We start from the raw sequence: 17,548 nt of genomic DNA, 5'->3' as shown, positions 1-17,548 counted from the left end.
AATGAGTCCCCTTTATACATTGGACTCCTCCTAACTTCAGTTTATTCTTCAAATATCATCTTGCATTTTCTTTCTTGTTCAACTTTATTTAAATTTTGAAAAACACTACATGATGAACTCTTTCTTTGACCCAAAAACAAACAAAAGAATGTTCTTTTCCAAACCAATAATTTGCAACTTTATAAAAGCAATTAAAATATTCATCCCATTAGAGGAACAGGACAACAAAAAGGTACTTTTCCCCTTTTTTATATTGCGAAACTCTTTCTCCAAAAAGTCTTCAACAAATAATGACCTTATCTAGCCTATGCTCACTTTTCCTCCAAAATGCATAAGTTTGTCAACTCATTGCGGGAAATGCGACTTAATAGAACTTTCCAGACAAAAAGAACTGAAGAGTGAATCGAGAAAAAGCCACGCTTCAATGCGCAGACATAATTGGGCGTAACGAACACAACTCAAATCCCTATTTGTTTGGCAATTCATAAGCCTTTGCATAATTTCATAAATTCTAGACGCTTTGCTTTCATTAAGGGGAAACACCCTACAACCCTCCCCCTTCCTACTCCTGCTCCAAAAGAGTCCCAAGGCTTCCTCTCTCATATGAGTCAGCAAAAGTTTTGCTTACTGTCTTTTGTTTTGGCCCCCTTTCTTTTTTGGTTTTTGTTTGTGGTTGTTGTTGCACAATTTTGTGATTCACCTTTTTCTTTATGCCAACATAATTTATAACTAATTGTAGCGCTCTAATCTCACTCCCTCTTGCTTCCCGCTTCTAGTAGCGACAGCTTGTTTTGCTTTTATTACACTAGGTTTCCCCACCCCCCTTCCCCCACACAACAAATGGAAACAAAGTGCGTTTCGAGAATGGCATAAAAGTCTTGGCAGTTTGTCCCCCACTTTATAGCCGGGTTTAGCAACCCCCGGAAAAAGGGAACTCGAGTTACCTTCAACTTCAGCCATCAACAGGAAATGCAATAATCGCACGCACAACTCTCGCTCCCCCCCTTGGCAGACAACTGCTGCCCTGCTGCCCCTCCCCTCGCTTCTAGGTTGATTGAACTACTTGCCCTGCCGGCAGCAACAGTCACTGAGTACGTGAGTGGGGGAGAAAGAAGAACAGGGAGAGGGAGCGTAAGAGAGAGAGCGAGAGCAACAGAGCGGGGGTGCAAAAACGCCCCTCACAGAAAAGTAAACAAGACAAGAAAGTTTTCTAGATTTTCGTCTCCCCCCACACACACACACACACACAACGCAACACAACAACATCCGTCAACAAATGCGTCTCTTGAAGACCGAAAAATGAAACGCAAAATCAACCCTCGACAAACCGAAAAAAGCGGCAGTCAAAGCGCGCGCTGAGCGAAGGGTGCACAAGGGGTGACAGGGGTTGCTGCAACTGTCTAGACTGAATACACACACACACATTCTCACACTCACCCGCACACACACACACAGGGACGTGCAAAAGGCATTGACTTACCTTATTTATTGTTGTAATTTTTCGTCTAGTTTGATTGTTGTTGTTGTTGTTGCATTCACTTTGCTAATGCTGTCAAAAATGCTGCCAATTCAAAGTTTCTTTTTTTTGGCGTTTTTATGGTCCTTTTTGCTCGTTACTTATGCTGCTGCTGTTGTTGTTGTTGTTGGTGCTGTTAGTGTTGCTGCTGTCGTCTGTGTAGCGGTAACAAGTTGAATATTTTTGTAGCATACTTTTAGGCTGCTGTCAAATTTAGTCGCGCGCACAAAATGCTGCAATTATAAGAAACAAACGAAAATACGTTAGTTTTTTTTTTTCGTTTTTGGCAAATTTATAATTTATTTGTTATTTTATTGTAATTATTGTTAAGACTAACTGCACTTTTCACTGCGGAATATATTTTTCTCTTTGGGTAGAAATGTCCGTGGGGAAACGACGCGTTTGCAACGCAGCTCCCTGCAAAACTAACTTTGCGCATTATTCAGCGACCCGGGTAAAGCTTGCGACGAGCAGAGCGGCAGGGCAGCAAAGCCGCCGCCACTGTCGCAGAGAAAGAGAGAGATAGAGAAAGAGGAGCGGAGAGAAGAGAAAAGAGAGAGTTGCCTTGCCTGCGTGTGTCCTTACAACTAAAACTGGGCAGAGCAGCGTTGCACAATTGCAGTTGCCACAAAAGGGGGAGGAATACAACAACAGAAAAAGAAAGGCGCAACAACCAAATATCTATTGTCAAAATCACTCACACAACGCCGACAACATCGACGGGCAGTCGAAGGGAGCACAAAGTTGGGAAAAATCAATATTCATATTTACAGTAAAAGCACACGGCAACAAGAGCCCGCAGCGATCACACACACACACACCGACGGAGTTTACGTGTAGGCGAGAGGACGGGAGGTGGTAGCGGGCGCGGTAGCGGGAGTGAGATAGAGCATAAATGCCGAACTGTTGAATGCCGGCTCAATCACCCCAAAGGCAAATTTTTGCAGCCCCGTTTTAAGAGCGCGCGCAACCCTAAAAACAATATGGCGTCGGCCAGTCACCCAGCACAAAGTTTTTGCGAGCGCCACAGGTTGTGCGCTCTCTGAGAGAAAGAGAGCTCCAAATGGTATTACAATTGTAACAGGAAGCAGCATTAACAAAAACGATAAACCGATAACACGGCGGCAGTCGCTCTCTTCAGTCAGGTTAGGAACCCCACTCGCTCTCTTAGGCTTAATAGTTTGTGGTGCGCATGTTTCCCAATTTTGGGCAACGACCGCAGCAACACATTCAACAACAACAAATTTGCTTTCACAGTTGTTGCTTGCGCTGCTGCTGCTAATGCTGAGTAGGCAAAGTGTGTGTACAAAATTTTTGCCTATGATGACGACGTCGCTGCCGCTGTCGCCGGCCAGAACTTTCGAGAGACAGAGAGAGAGCGAGCGAGCGAAAGAGAAAAGTTCTTCTTCCTGTTTGAATGTTTTTGTGGTTACAGTCGGTGCATGGAAAATGCCAGCAAATGACGCGCAGACACAGGCAATGCATACAGCATACACGTGTATGTATGTGTATGCGTATGTTTGTTTGAAGTTAGTTGTAAATTGCAGCGCAGCATTTCTCTACTCATCGTTGGCATGCAATTAAAAATATACGCATACACACGTATCCATATAATAATTGCATTAACATTCAGCATTGATGGAATAACACAGATGTTTATCAATGTGTGTGTGTGTGTGCTTAATCGTATGCGCAGCAGCTTCTTTAAGCGCGTTGCCAACTGTTGCAAATAATGAGATGAGCTTCAATAAGTTCCTTTTGCTGACTCATATGAGCGAGCGTGTGAACTAATCATTCCTTCGCTGACTCATATGAGCGAACATTCACTCCTGGAACTCACACCCAAATGATCTATTAATTGTGTGACCACTTAATTAAACCAAATGAATTAAGTGTTCTTTAGTTCCTTAACTTCCCAGCTTTGTAGGAATATAATACCATTTAATCATTATTATAAGTTCATATTTGAACAGGTTTGCTTAATAATAAACAAGTTGCGTGGCATTGTTTATGATTGGAAAGACACAATAACAACAACAGAAACAACAACCACAAAAACAACAGCAACAGTAATAATGACAAAAACAGTTGCTATTTAAACGTCGATGACAGCAGCATATCTAAAATAAACGCACATACTAAATTACTAATTGATATAGTTGAGGCCAGTTGGGCGCGATTAGATTAGCAAAAATTGGGTCTATATACAGTAAACATTGGGACTCGCTCTTTGAATACGACGCGCCATATTCTATATTATCTATCGCGACAAGATAAATATCAGATTGTCTTCTAAAAGTAATATACAATATATACCATATGTCGCATCTTTTGTTTTATTGTTGTTTTTCCGTTTTTGCCTTGGCACTCTTTACACTTCAAGTAGACGAGGAGAATAGGAAACATATGCCAGAAAATCGTTGAAGCAGGGGGAAGAGGAAGAGTGCCACCCTATAAAGACTTTTACATGCATAAATACTACATGGATCTTGTAATAAAATATTTATAGCTTCGTCGGAATGGCACAACTTTATTATATGAAAGCGAAAGAGTATAAAAAAGAATACACTCAGCTTTGCACAACATTGAGATACTCGCTAATCATTAACATACTATGTGGTTTCCTGTAAATGAAAATACCCTTTTCAACGGTAGAGTATAGTGAGTATTTAAAATGACTGCAAGGCAAAAACAACGAAAAATATCAAGTTCAGCAGAGCGGGAGCAAAGGGAGTGAGCGAGAGGGAGAGAGAGAGACAGAGCTGAGCTGTAAACGAGAGTAGAATGGGAGACGGGCATAAAAACAGGGCCCAGGAGTTCTGCAGAAACAACAAATACAACGAAAATGCATTCAACGCTGTTTCATTTTCGCATAGAAATAAACGACTGCTGCAGTGTGTGTGTTTCAATTCCCAAACGTTCCCCGCCTAGGCGCACATTTAGGGTTGCTGCAGTAGTTGCAGCACCAGCAGCAGCAGTGACGTCGATGCCGACGCCGACGTCAGCAGCGACAGCAGAGTTCAATGGTACCCAACAGCGGTAACAACCACAACAAAGCCAAAGAGCATGACACAGACAGACGCGCACAAAATATAGAAGGCCAGCACAAAGCGCAATTCGGAAAAAAAAGAACGACAAAAGAATAAAGCATGCGAAATTTTGCGACGACAACGAAACTGTTTTTACCTGCGCCATCGTTTCTAAACGGGCCGCAGCTGCAGATACACACACACACATACACAACTACATTGCATATGTATGTGTGAGAGTTGGTGTTCCTAGAATTATGCAAAAGAGTTCGATGCAAATTTCGTATTTGTGAAACCAATTCGGAGACTTTGTCTGAATCTCAACTCTTCGAACTCTCCACACACACACGCACAACTCCCCAAAGTGCAATGCGTCAGCAGCCTAAAAAGCAGATGGAGAGGAGGAAGCGGTAGCAAGACAGGGCGTTGTGCAGTGAGGAGTCTGCTTGAATGAAATTTACTCGGCGCCTTTTATTGAACCAGAAGCTGCCGAAGAAGAAGAACAATGCCAAGTGTCCCCCACGCAAGAGTTGTTTTTATTGCTGTATTAGAGTGCGACGATGGCGACAAAAAATAACAACATGAAATGAAATGAACGGCGAAGAATGGCAGACAACAAAAACAACAAGCCAAATACAACAAAAGCAAGGCAGCATCCAATTTAGCAGACAACCATCAGCACAGCCTGCGTCGAGAGCTCCTGCTTCTTCTTCTTGCACTTGCACAAACACATCAACACATCGCCACTCATACAACACAACAGTCTCCGCTTTATTGCTGCTGCTTCTGGATGCAGCATCACACTCACTCACTCACTGACTGTCTATCTCGCTCTCTCTCTCTCTGTCTCTCACTTGGTCCGACAGGTCAACGGCGCGTCGTCGCCATGTTCCTGAAGGTTCAGTTCACTCACTAAAAACGAAGCTGTAAAATAATATGTATTATTGCGAGCTCTGCGGGTAGACTAGCTAATGCTCCCATCACAGCAGATGCATAGTAAAAGGGTAGCGACTAGTCTAGCACTGCAAAATACACTGTTTGTAATTTTTTTAATCTCGCACACTAGATGGCGCCACAAGTAATAGGAAACTGCATGCAAATATTACTGCAACTCTTTTCGACAACTATTCTGTTCTGAAATTAACAGCGGGGGGCTAAAATATTGCGATTGCTCGGAAATCTAAAATAGTAAAGGCGAAAATATTGTTTTTTTTTACAATTCTATACGTAAAAGTTTATCTGTGTAAAATTACACCCAAATATTGTAGTTCCATTGTCCTGCCATTAACAGTGGCCTCCTGCAATATTGTGCTTTCTTGGCTAAAATATAATAGTGCAAAAAATAACGCGCTTGTTTTAGTGCAGCAATTAGTGCTGCATCTAATCAAATTGTACGTGTCTTTCTTGCCACTCTCGATAAATATTTACAATCTACTTAAACATTTTCAATTAGAGTTGTATCAATTTCGGTCTCTTGTCTACTACACTCTGTATATACGATATATGGAGACTTTATCTATTACGTGTAGAGCTCGACCCAAAAGACCCCAACAACAGACCCCCCAAACTGTCAAGTAATGAGAAAGAAACACCAAAGCGCGCAACTTTTAGATAATGAAAACTGGTACACAAAGATTGTTGCTGTGGAACACAGCACACACAGATTGCCACACAACCTAAACTTATTACACAAAAGAATACATACATAGAAGAATATCATGCAAGTTTGCTATAATAATAATTATAATATCGTACATTTAAATATATCAGCTTTAACTACACACTCATAGGGTGAAGTGGTGGCGACAGCTTTTTCGATCAGACCAAATGCGTTATCGAGCGTAAATGAAATACGATACTTGAGTGCAGAAGTGTATCAACATTTTAAACACGTTTCCCGAACTTTTTTGTGTGTGGTTTTTTTTTGCGCTAAACGTTAAATTAAAAACACATGTGTTCGTCGTCGTCGCTGGCGCTGCCGAAAGCCCGTTGTATTTTAATGACTTGGAAACCAGCGTGGCTCAGCACAGTAAGAAAACGACGACGACGACGACGTGTGAGTAAAATTAAAGAACATTGCCGTAATAATTTGTTTTTTGTTTTCTCCCTCTCTCCCTCATTTTTTCTTAATACATATGCAACAAAGAAAAAGCAAAAAAACAAGGTATATTACTCTTCCGCATCACAGTGGTGGCAATAACCAATGGCACCAGCAACAGCAGTTAATCTTGATCACACTCTGTTTATACAATTGCCGTCAAACAAACAGGCCGAAGCACAAGGTCGCGCCCCCGGAAAGGTTGTCGCACCTTACGCCCGCCTTCACCAACTTTATCAATACAAGCATCGACATAATACAAATAATCCATTAATATTAATAAACAAAACCCACACATCATATAAAACGGCTTTTCAATCACAACAACAAACAACAAAACGTGTTAAGCAAGCGAAAGGATGAACATTAATTAAATGTGTTTAAAATAGCACTTTCAAACATGAAAAATTATCCTTATTCTTAATCATTATCCTTATTTTTATCCTATCAAAAAAATAGGCAGCTATTGACAAAAAACCAACACATCTAAATATTTTACAGCGTTTGGATTCTTACTTCTTTTTTGTCATTTACTAAACACATTGAATGCAATTACTTGCTATTTATTTTATATATCCACAAAAAATACTAATAAAGAACTTAGATCGCTTCTTGGAGTCTAGAACTTGGACATAAACATTCTAACTGGATCAAACATTATTAAATAAATTGCTAGAATAATTGTTAGACTTGATATCTTTCAGAACTTAATATTTAACAAACTTCATCAGATTATTAGCGAAAAATAAGAAGAATAAAACTTTTGTACTCCTCGAGTGCTTAATTTTTTTAAATCCAACATCAGGTTATTTTTGTATACTTAAAAAGTTTTCCCGAATCGAAAATGTCATCAAGATGCAAAAATCTGTTACAATTATCGTAATTTGCACAATGCATTTTATCACACTGTGCCTATTTTTATGGCATCTACTGTAGACGCGCAGCGAGTCGTCGGTAAAGCGGTAAATACAAAAATACATGCAAGACGCGAGGCGAGGCGAAACAACAATAAGAAATGAGATAATAACAAAAAATGTAATACAAACAAAACATACACAAAACGCGCGGAAAAAGAGAAAAAGAACAAACAACACATACAGCGAGCAAGCAAAGCAAGTAAATCGAAGCCCAAATGCGCTACGTTTAAATATTATTGTTGTCTTTCTTCATTTTGTTGTTGTTGTTGTCGACTGCATTGCGTCGTATCCGTATGCCAACAACAAACAAATACAAATACAAAATCTAAAGAGAGGCAGAGAGCAAGTGAAGCGGCAACTCGTAGACAAATTAAACGTGTAAAAAAAGGCGAGTAGGAAAAAGGCAACACACACACTAAAGCATATGCAAGTACACACATACAGTCGCATGCACACAAACATTCACAGGCAACCGAGACAGCCACGCACTCACGTACCACGTACTCAGCAACGACGACGACGACGATTCTAAACAAGTTGATGAACTCTGCGACGCCGACGCTACGCTGCTGCTGCGGCTGTTGTTGTTTTTACTGCTGTCGCTGCTGCTGCTGCTTGTGTTGGCGTCGTTTGTCGTTTTGTGGTGAAACAGGAAAATGTTTTAATACGTAAATATGTTAGTATGTATCGCATACATACAACAATTTGACTGCACTCTTATTTATATGTATGTATATTTTTCTTATTATAATATTAATACTTTTTTTTTGTTAAATATTGCTTGTTATTATTGTTGCAAACTCACAAAACACATGTAGTAGTGTAATAACAACGCGACGAATGAATCTTTGCTAAGAGATGATATTGTTGGGGACGCGACGACGACCACAACGACGACGGCGACAACGGCAAGCGTATACACGTTGTTTATGCAGCGAGCGCAAAGAACTGAATGAGAAATGAGTAAACATAGAAGAATTTTTACAAGATACAAGCCACGGAACAAACTGAGCAGCGAAACACAGCAACGGAATATGGGAAATGAAACGAATTGGATTCGAAACACTCAGCGGCAGAGCAGCAGCCCAAGCCAAAAACTCACACAACCAGTTCGGCGCGAACAAAACAGAGACAAAGAACGACGCAGCAGAGGGGCGCGCTACGGTAGCAGAGCAGAGCAGAGGCAGGCAGGGCATGGTAGCAAAAATCTAGTTGGGGGTCCCACCAGTCCCACAACACAACACAGAATGCTCAATGCGCAACAAAATGGCAAGTGGAACATACTGTCTGTATGTACGTATTGTGGAGTGTGTACGTACATACGTGTGGAATGTATTGTACATGGGCCACAAGCAAAAGGCTGCGACTGCGGCTGCGATGAGACTGACCTCTGACAACCTCCTACACACACGCACGCACGCTCTCATACACATAGACAGCGACAGCGGCAGAAGAGAGCATCAGCTAGAACCAACAAGCAGACATCATGCATAGAACAATTTGCACGCACACACACACACATTCATTTACAAGCATATTTGCAAAAGGGAGCAGTGCACTCATTGCTACAGAAAAAGGAGAAAGACTAAGACAGAAAGAGAGAGAAAGAGTTGGACTAAGTGCAATTAGATGCAGTGTGGGGGAGTAAGCGGCGAGTGCGAGCGAACTGTTGAGAAAGGAAGTGGCTTTAAATACATGCTTCGATTTATTAATTAAAGATAACATTAATATACATTTAAGGCGTATGTCTATGTGTGTGTGTGTGTGTGAAAAGAAAAAGACTAAAACAAGAAAAGACAGGTAAAATGATTTTGCGGTCTGCGTTCTCAGGTAAATGTTTTATTTCCATGTACACACACACACACATACAGACAGCCTTTTATGGCTAAATGTACAACAACAAGCAGCGATCCAACTGATCGTCAGTGTGTGAGTGTGTTTGTGTGTATTCGATCGCTGATGCAATAGGAAAAATGTAAAAGTCTGCGCAACAGCGACGTCGACTGCGGACGGAACGGAACGCTTGCGTCATGTGCGTTAAGAGCAAGCTTAAGAACAGCGCGCAATAAACCAGTCTAGAAGCGAACGCGCTTGGCTACAATTCACACACACACACACACACACACACACACACGCTCGATTAAATGTTTATATGTGTGTGTACATAATTATGCTGCTCACACATACACAATGACTATGTTGGTGTCTGTGTGTGCGCGCTGGCAACTAAAAGGGCCTTAAACTTTGTTAAAAGTCAAGGTCAGTGATTTCTTGCGTGCTTCGGCTTCGGCCAATGTTGCCAACTTTGATTGAGTCTGCACTGCACACAACTTGCTTGCTCTCTCTGTGTGTGTGTGTGTGTAAGCGTGTGACTCACACAGGAGGTGGCCAATGTGTGCCATCTCGCTCTTACGCATTTGCTTACTGTGGATTGTCTCTGTCTGGATTCTGAGAATTATGGGTTCATGATGAGTTGAGCATTGTGTTTTGTATTCCACAATGGGAAAGGAAACAAGTGGAAAACGGCACAGTGGATTTCGACATCCATGTTCCATTTTCAGTTTAAGCTGCTTTTTTTTCAGTGATCGATCTGCCAGCCGCCGACTGTCCTTGCAAGCGGTTCATGAACTCCCCCCAATGACAAGCGAGAGACGTTGAACGTGCCAAAGTAGCAAAAAAAAAATGAAAAAATTGCTATTGAGTCTGAGCAAAAAATGAGGTAAGGCAACAGCATCGGCAGAGACATCAGCAGCCATGGCAAAGTTGAAGTTTGTTGTATTTATTGCATGCATACATTATTAATACATTCATAAATAAATGTGTAAGTACATGTGTAGTAAAAACGTTGAATATTGTTTTATTGTCATATTGACAGACAATTCAATCGTCGCGCGCGCGCTCATTAAACGAAGCCGGCAATTAAACGCCGCTACGCTTGTGGAATGGGGGAGAGAGAGAATGGAATGGAGGAGGTGGGGGGAGAGCTAGGCTTGCCCTAGCAGCTGTCGCCGTCACAGGCCAAGAGCCAGATGTTTGCCTTGCTAAAGAGAATTTCAACAGCGATAAAAACCAAACACATACATTTGTACATACACTCACACACACTCATATATCGGTTTGGTAATGGCTCTTTTTAATATTTGGAGGGAAGAAAAAAGGTGACACTCGAAACCGGAAATAAGCCAGCTTGTGCCCTGAAAAGCAATGCTGCAGCTGTCGTTCACTCTCCTCTCTTTCTCTCTTTTCTACCCTCTCTCGCTTCCTGCCTCGTGCTCATACTCCCTACCTTTCTGTCTCGCTCATTCACACTCGCTGTCTGCCTTTCCTGCCGTGTGTGTAAGGAACGTAAATGTGGAACGAAACGAGGTAAGTGGCGCAGGCGAGAGTGGATCGTAAGGGTGGGAATGCAACTGACGATCGATCAACTTACATCAATGTGTGTGCGAGGGTGTGGATCGCAAGTCGGACATTAAGATGAATTGTTGGAACCCAATCAAATGGAACTGGCTTATGCAAATGCAATCGATCATTTAATCGATTTGTTGTTATCGGTTATTTACCTGCAAAGAAAAAATAAACAAAGAGTGGAATTAATGCTGGAAATTCTTTGACAATCATTTTATCTTACTTTTAACGTGAAATTGATGTCTTAAATTCTAAAGCAAGAAATTTTTTCTCAGCTTTTTTTTTAATTATGTTAAATATAGGGGCTCTTCAGGACCCTCATATCCGCTTACATTAGCGCTAAGACACATCAATTTCCAATTTTATTTTTTTTTTAACCCTTTCCGACCTTGCACTGACCTCATAATTCTGTTTAAACTCGAAAACCGCATGGACAGAGGCATGTGCAGGAAATTTCATGTTGAAACTTGAGCTTTTTTTTTGCGGGTGTATCAGAGTCTGAGTCTGAGTCTTAGACTCAGACTCTGTCTGCGGCCTCGTCTCAGTTTTTGTATTCCCAGAAACATTTCAGAGAATGTTGCGAAAATTGTTGGCTTAAATGTGGTACACATACAAAATGTATAATAACATAATAGTCCACAAAATAAAACAGAACAGAAACCAATGTTAAAGTGATATTAGCTTGGCACAAACACACCGTTAACAAAAAAAAAACCAAGCAACATACAAAAAAGTCAACGAACGGCTAAAAAATTCACGAACTTGAACAAAAAACCAAAAAAGAAAAAAAAAGTGGCAACTGAGACACGAAGCAGAGGCAAAGCGATGTCAATAAACCAACTAACCGTCGACCTATGTTGTTAGTGTTATTATTATTGTTGTATTTGTCAAGTTTTGTTCTTGCTATTGTTGTTGTTGGTGTAGTGCGTGTGGAGCGCTTACAAGTTGAGGCTGTCACTATGAATAGCCAAACAAACGAACTAATAAAAGCCCAAAACCATTTAAATTTGTATAGAAAAAAACAAAAACCAAACTTGTTGCTCTCGCTACTCAATCGTTCAATCAAATGCTAAAGCAACAAGCACAATAAATTAGAAATAAAAAGCTCTGTATTTTTAATGAGCTTGCTGAACGCGCTGTAAACTTGAAGCTCACAGCAAGTGCTTCCAAGCGGAAGCTTATCCTCTCTCTCATTCTCTCTCTCTCTCTCTTTCTCACTGTCTTCCTTGTTTACAGCTGTCCATAACAATTAAATTTATTTACTTTATTTCATAAGTTATATGTTCCGTGTGAATTTTGGTGCTTAAAATCGGAATAAGAATATTCAAAACAATATAACTCATTTTTTGTAATATATTTTGAGATCATTTTAAAAAAGGTATTAATATATTTTCTTAAGAAAAATGCTGAAAATGTAATTCGATTTAAAAACATATTGCATATTTTGGAGAAATAAAAATATATTTAATCTCAAAATAATAAAAATAGAATATTGAAACATATATTTTCAAAATTCTTAACAGTTTTCATATTCTTTGCATATTTTGAAGGAATAAAAATATAAATACAAAAAAAAAAAAACCAAAAAATTTCAAAACATTTATTTTCGAAATCTTAAGATTTTTCTATATATTTCTATTTTTATTATTAATTAACATAATATGTTTATTTATGTTAAATATATAATTTCTTATTTTTTTCGTGACTTAATCAAAATTCGTTAATTATAAGCTCAAAAATGTTAAGAACTCAAATTGTTAGCTTTCAAATTCTTTGAATGATATTCTGGGCAGTGTTTACGATTTTCCTATGTATAAATCATCTCGGAAATTTACTTTCCTCAGAAACTAATTTGCTACAGCAATATTTTCCGCTCTGATGCGTGTTTTTCTCTGCAAGTTGAATGCCCCCTGCATCCTTTCTATGTTCACTAACTCAACCGATCTTGCGAGTTCAAAGCTCATAAATATTATACTTAGTTACCATTTCAAGTCTTCAACACAATCGCTTTTTTTCGTTGTTGTTTTTCTTTCTGCTCTGTTCTCGTGATCCTCAAGTGATGGTAAAAGGGGGAGAACAGGGGGTCAGGTTAATGTCTGTTCTTTTGTTTCAAACCCGTTTTTATTTTTGGCTCTAGCATTCAGCATTTGCCCTGAGATTCTGCCTATTGCTTAGCAGCACTTTTTTTCTCTTTTTGTTTTTTTTTTGTGTTAACAAGAAATGAGAGATAAATGCGGGCAGCAGCAGCTTGAGATACTTTAAGACACGCGCAATGGCAAATATATATTTATATATACAAAATATAAATACTTGATGTACTACAACACAAAAAATTAGTGTTGGATGAATGGTCTTTTAATTTTATGCAAATGAACTCATAACGTGCGACTTGAGTTGTACCTTTTAGGCTTAACACAAGTGATAAATTAATCGATGACTTGAATTTATAATTGGCTAGATTATGATGATTGGCAGCTTCTATTTTTTTTTCCTTTTGGTGAGTTCATAAATTATGTTAGGGGCGGGAACAAATTAAGGGCATGACAAGGGAATAAAACCCCTGCGCAATAAATTTTTCAGACTAAAGAGACCTGTTCTTTGGTTTATTTATTTCGATTTTAGCTTAGAATTATTTCTAGATTGCTCTTGGGTTTAATGTGGTTCACATATCCGGAGAAATGTATTTATAATTAAGAAGAAAGTAAAGAATTATGCAAGAATTTCTTTTTAATCACCAATTGCTAGTCGTCAGGTTTTCAAAATTCAATAAAAAACATTACCTAATAGTAATTTATTTATTAGAAAATAAGAAGTAACGGTTTCACATATAACGGTTTGCTCTAAGACTGGATTGTGACCATGGAGAGATGATGTTTAAAGTCACCTTTGCTGCACAAGAGTCTCATTTAAATAGCTTGAGTAATTTAAAGCGAAAGAAGCGCAGACGGAATTAATAAATTGTATCCTCAAAAGTTGAATTAGCTACTCAAGCTTTGTTCCCCACGAATTTTGTGTTCCCTCTTTTTTTTTTTTTGCAGACCGGGTTCAATGACAAACTTATTAAATTATTTTCCAAGGCTGTCACCCCCTTTTATTTTTGCTTTGGTTTTTGTTTTTGTTGCTATCCAAAGTTTTTGGCAACAACATATTTGTTGTCTTTTCATTTTATTGTTGTTTTGCTTTTTAGCTTATTTATTTGCTTTAAATCTCTTTGTGCTCGTTCTGTTCTCTCTCTCTCTCTTGTTTCCTTTCTCTTCGCTTCGCTTCTCAAGCTCAAGCCCAACATGTCGCCATATACTATTTACTTTAGTGCTTTGCCATTCCTCGTCCCACGTTCCACACTTTGCAATCCACACTCCATAGAGTCCACAGTCCACGCGCTTCTCTATGTTCCACGTTGAGTTCTGTTCTGTTCTGTTTGGTTCTGTTCTTTCACCTTTTGGCCATTCGCTTTGCTCTTTACAATGGAAAATTTGGCAAAAAGGTCAACGTTCATAATTGATCCAAGGTTTCTCAACCATGGGCAGTCTCTTATTTGTTTATGTGTGTGTGTGTGTGTGTGTGTGTGTGAGTGTGTCCATTATATTCATTTCGTCAGATTATTTTCAAAGGAAATGACACTTTTCGGTCGCTTGGTTAATTTCAATGGTCTGACTCTTGGGTCTTTCAACAACCTCTCCCATCATCATCAACAACAACATATGAATACAAATATTTACTCGTCTGCCTTTATCCGGCATCAAAACTTCCGCTTGTGTGGAATATTTTTTACATATGCATCACTTGCCTCGAATCCACCTGAGCATCGCTTTTTTGCCCCATGGGAATCCAGTTAACTCCCTCATAAAGCTTAAGAAAAGCCTCTCCAGAAGCTGTTTCATATTATATTTACTAAAGAGATATTAAAATTTGCCGTTTTTACTGCTTTATTTATTACTAGCAATATATTTTCTGAATCTCAAGGTAAACTGGCAAAATTTCCATTAAAATATTATAATATAAAACATGAAAGAAATTCATAAGTTGTAAAATTCTATTGATTTTTCAGAATACGTTTTTATTTTTATTTTTTTCTCTTTTTTTCTATGTTTCAATTTGATTCTGTGAGCTTTAGTTTGATGCATTGTCGACGAAGCTTCATATTACAGTTCTTGTTATTATTAGAATAAATATATATTTTTTAATATTTATATTTTTATTTGTAAAATATGAAAAGTAAGTTTACACAGAAGAAGTTTAAATTTATAATAATTTAAATGAAATATAACATCAATAATATGTCTTAAAATGCAATTTTTGGTCAAATAATACAAAATACTCTCAAATATTATAAATTTTTCATAAAGAAAATTGATACGTTTATAAGTTCATGACTTATTCTTCAAATTTTAAAATTAAAGACTTTGATTTTTAATAAACTTTAAATTATAATCTGTAAATGGTAAATTTAGGTAAATAAAAATGTCTATCTTGATTGATTGATTCAGCAATACAAACAATTTTTGGCCACACTCCGCTTTAGTTTTCCTTTTTTTTTTGGGTAGGTCTTCAAAAGTTTTAAGGTCTTTAATTTGTAGAATCTTATCATATACCACGATTCTGCTTTATGCCCAGACTTCAAGCTCAAGCGATTTAATGTGAGCAAAGAAACGGAAATCATTCAATTCCAACCAAATTTTCGAGGGTGCCCCCCAAAAAGCCAAAGCAAATTAAAACAATTAAATTATGTTAGACATAATTACGCTTGAGAGGGCGAAGAAGGGACAAGAGAAGAAAGAGAGGGGGGAGGAGAAGAGAAAGACACGCCTGTAACAATAAGCATGAAATATCATTAACAATGCTCTAATGTTAGATTTGTAGTTTTTTTTCTCGTTTTTAGGGTCCGGCAAGTTTTCAAGTTTGACTCTTGATGAACCCGTCGCGACTTACGACTTACGACTTTTATGAGTGTGTGTGTGTGTGTGGGGCTCGCTTGATGATCTGCCAACAGTTCACTATCACAACAACAACAACGGCAGCAAGAGAACAACTTCAACTACAACAACAACAACGACAGCAAACAGCAGCGGCGGCGTCGTCGTCGGCAGAAGCGTCAAGCACCCAACCAAATGGAGCGAAACAGCAACAGCAGAAAAGAAACCAGCAACAATTGCCAGCGACGTCGACGCAGACGCAGAACGTCGACGTCTCTGCCGGGCCGACGTCGTCCAACAGACGAACATTGACCTTCATTAAAGAAGAAGCAACAGCCAAAACAGCAACAGGCGAGGGCGCCGGTGGGAGCTTTAAAGCTACCTCTCTCTCTTTCTGTCTCTCCCGCTCTCTCGATACCCTGTCTGACAGTCAGGCATAGCTCATCCAACGATAAACTTTTTATCGATAACAAGAGAAGTGTGAATGACACGCTTTGTTATTATTATTTATTAAATACAATACCATTTGCCTTTAACTAATCAATAAATAATTGCAAAGTGATAAGATAAATTGAAAGCATTTCATTCATTGATTCAATTTCTTGGTGAAATATTAAAAGCTTGCAAATTGAAACTTTATTTATAGTTTAAATAAATCACATCCAATAACTTATCATCAATTGTCAATAAGTGCAGATGTCTTAAAAGATAATATTTTCAGTGTCAACGGTAATTCTGATATGTGGCTATCATGTGTTTGCTTTGATTGATATGGTAGTCCATAAAGCTATAATTTCTCTTAAAGAAATATTATCATTTCATTTGGCATAATGTACATAAAGGCCAGTAAAATCTTGTTTTTTCGATATCAATATGTGCTATAAAATGTATTCTATCAGTAGAACATAATAACATAACATAATGTTAAAATTTATTACTATAGGAAAATTGGTTCAACATCTTTTAAAATATTTTGATATACTATCACAATAAAAATATATAAATACCTTTTTACTGAGTATCTTACAGTCCGTCAATATTATGTTTTTGACTGACCAATCTCTTCGATCTAAAGCGATAGAGAGCTTTGAAGAGAGAGAGAGAGACTGAGGCGCGTGGCTTCCTTTCCATTCAATTCTTTTTAATATCGCACGTAATATTTATTATTGGACATCATGAAACAGAACTTGGCTAGCCAAAATCCTAAACACAAATATCGGGTACATTCACTTTGCCAAATTGTTGGTGGATCTCTGAATCATTTCAGCTGGCAGCAGAAATTATCAGGTTAGGCGACAAGAACATCTACAATACAATACAACAATACAATGTATATCTAAATCTAATATGAAATCAGCAACGCTTGAAAAACGTGTTTCTTCTTCTCGCTAGATTCATTTCTTCTTTATTCGTGTTCTTCGCTCTTTAGCTTTGCCGTTTTGTTATTGTTTTTAATACCAGCAACATAAAAGCTAAGAAGGGTAGTGACAACCGATTTTTAAAAGTAAAATATAGTCTAAAGAAGATTTTTATAATTTCACTTTTAGCTCAAAGGAGCTAAACTCGAAAAGCTATAGAGTTGATTTTTGGTATAGATGATTATAACAATAATCTGAATGAGTTCTGAAAATTTCATAATGATTGCATAATAAACTTGGTCAAGAAACAAT

The 17,548-nt window shown here is 38.4% G+C and overlaps 1 protein-coding gene across 4 annotated transcripts in view; it reads right to left on the bottom strand.

Annotated features, from left to right (window-relative positions):
• The window catches only part of LOC133835242 (brain tumor protein), a 36,889-nt gene that overhangs the window by 12,862 nt on the left and 6,479 nt on the right, over nucleotides 1-17,548 (bottom strand). The window contains exons 1-2 of one of the 4 annotated variants that reach the window (XM_062265201.1): nucleotides 8,366-8,516; nucleotides 1,481-1,749 (exon numbers count right to left, since the gene is read on the bottom strand). The gene's annotated coding sequence lies outside the window, so the exon portion shown is untranslated. Of the gene's footprint in view, nucleotides 1-1,480; nucleotides 1,750-1,853; nucleotides 1,924-8,057; nucleotides 8,271-8,365; nucleotides 8,517-17,548 lie in introns of those variants that run through there. The other 3 variants (XM_062265202.1, XM_062265203.1, XM_062265200.1) reach the window with 3 other exon arrangements.

Source organism: Drosophila sulfurigaster, chromosome 2L (genome assembly GCF_023558435.1).
Source record: "Drosophila sulfurigaster albostrigata strain 15112-1811.04 chromosome 2L, ASM2355843v2, whole genome shotgun sequence".
In the NCBI taxonomy this organism is placed as follows: domain Eukaryota; kingdom Metazoa; phylum Arthropoda; class Insecta; order Diptera; family Drosophilidae; genus Drosophila; species Drosophila sulfurigaster.
Note: the sequence above shows the minus strand (reverse complement) of the source record. Positions and strands in the feature narration are given on the sequence as shown.